The sequence below is a fragment of the Strongylocentrotus purpuratus genome, unplaced genomic scaffold, assembly GCF_000002235.5.
Source record: "Strongylocentrotus purpuratus isolate Spur 01 unplaced genomic scaffold, Spur_5.0 spur5_scaffold_21, whole genome shotgun sequence".
In the NCBI taxonomy this organism is placed as follows: Eukaryota; Metazoa; Echinodermata; class Echinoidea; order Camarodonta; family Strongylocentrotidae; genus Strongylocentrotus; species Strongylocentrotus purpuratus.
Window position 1 is genome coordinate 25,170,151 of NW_022145607.1, and position 2,403 is coordinate 25,172,553.

The 2,403-nt window shown below is 38.5% G+C and overlaps 1 pseudogene; it reads left to right on the forward strand.

The window, feature by feature from the left end:
• Window positions 1-1,259, forward strand: LOC575716 (annotated as a pseudogene).
• Window positions 1,260-2,403: the final 1,144 nt, after the last annotated feature.

The following is a 2,403-nucleotide window of genomic DNA, read 5'->3' on the forward strand; positions in this document are numbered from 1 at the left end:
ATCGCCACTCCACGATCCACAAGTGAGTTCGACACTATTGATATAATCATCAGAGTGACGTACAGCATAAATTTAAGACATTGAGTGTGAATATACGTCTACAACAATTCAAATGTGCGGGCTTCTGTACTTCTCATCCTAAAATTATTCATTGTTGGGATAATTAGAACGGTGCCATCCTTGAAAATGGTGTTGAAAAGTTTATATTTCAATGGAGGATCCACGTTTGATACCAATCATCACGGACAATGGCTGCGGCAGTACTGGTGGACATCAGTCTTCATATCCGTGATGTACATTGCCGTCGTCTTCGGAGGAAAACGTCTGATGTCGGATCGTGTCAAACCCTTTGATCTCCGCCGACCCCTCGTTGCCTGGTCGGCCAGCTTCGCGCTCTTCAGCTTCATCGGGATGCTGGTGACTGTGAACGACTTTGCACGCTGCGTCGTCGACGACGGTTGGCGCGCAACCATCTGCGACGCAAACTTCTTCGACGGAAAGGTGGGCCTGTGGATGTGGCTGTTCGCACTCAGCAAGGTACTCGAACTCGGCGACACTATCTTCATCGTCCTTCGCAAGCAGAAACTTATCTTTCTTCATTGGTATCATCACGTGTCCACGCTCATCTACACTTGGTATTTATACAACGACTTCATGTCGGTAGGCCGCTATTTTGCCACCTTGAACTTCGCCGTGCACTTTGTGATGTATACGTACTACGCCCTGAGCGCCGCCAAAGTCGTCCAGAAGCCGCGCCATATCAAGGTCGCAATTACTGCAATGCAGCTCATCCAGTTTGTCATCTCAATCGGTGTGACTATATATGCATCCTTTGAGCTTTGGGCGGGAAGGCACTGCGACACAAATTGGACAAATATTTTCTGGACTATGATCCTGTATGTGAGCTTTTTGTATTTCTTTCTGCGATTCTTTTATGATTCGTATGTTAAACGACCTGAGAAGCAAAAAGTCTAACAACAATGTGTTGTCAGGTTGTATACCACATTTCTATCCTCGACTACAATTTTTCTACAGGGCAGCGTTTTATACATTTTCGCAGGCTTCCAGCTGCATTCATTATTTTTTTATCAGATTATGTTTCATGCAAGTTCTCACATATCTTATCGACTAGAAAAAGCAGTCCGTTGAAATAGTATAATTTTATGACCATTATAAAAAAAATTGCAGTCAGCTAGGTCCCAGAGAATGATATAAGACAAAACTGTGGGTGAGTGACTTAGCATATTTTTTTACCCATTCAGTGTCAACTAACAAGTCCCTGGTGTGTTTTAGGCATCAAGGGAGTTGCCTTAGTAGGTGGCGGAATAACGGACCAGTGTATTGTATTAATCAGGTTCCATCGGTGTAAATCCCATTGTTAATGTTTTATTTTTAAGACAAAACATCTCATGATAATAAAGTTTCAGGTTCATTTCAAGTTTATTTGTTTCCACTTTATCGATAATAACATAATTGAACATAATGTACAATGTAATAATTATAACGAAACATACAGTATCGGAACATAATATACATGGTAATAGTTATGAACAAAGATACAATCATAAGTATGATAAATACATTGAAAAAGCTAAATAAAGTGGGGGATCTACTAAAAAACAAAGCTTGTATTATGTAGGTCCAAGTTAATAGTTGTGTATTATAAATTAATCCTTATTTCAATTTAACAATGACCCACGGATCGCATCTCAAGGTGCTCTCTATCCAGTGCAACTACTATGAGGCCTATCATTATTGCTAAAGAAATATATATAGCCTATATAAACAGTTAATAACTAAATTATTCATGCCTAGTGTAGTTTTATGTGTGTTTTCGTTACTGAAGAGTGAAAGGTGGACTGATTGAATGTGGGTCATTTGAATATTTTTAGATACTTATGTAAGCTCTAATATTTCAAATTCTCAAGAAACATTATTATCGGGAAAATAACAAAAATAAAATCTTGATAAGGGTATGAATAATTTAGTAGTTAACTGTATATATATATATATATATATCTCACAAGATATTAAGAAGAACAGAGTTCCGATGAGATGCAGTTTTAAAATATGTAGTAAAAATGTAGAGTTCCCAAAATTACATGGGATATACACAAGGAGCATGGTTTTAATGTCGCAAGCGCTTAATGTTGTGAACTCTATATTTTTTTAAAACTTCATAAACATACATTATGATACCTAAATACAGGCGCGTACGCAGGGGGGGGGGGGTTGGGGTTGAACCCCCTTTAGTATTTTTTATGTGTGTATTTTGGAGCAACCCCCCCCCCCCTTTGATAATTTTGTTTTATACCAATGGCTAACCTAAAAAAGTTGACCTTACCAACGGAGCAAATTTCGAGACCAAAAAAAAAAAAAAAAAAAGTGTCCTCACCACCCCCC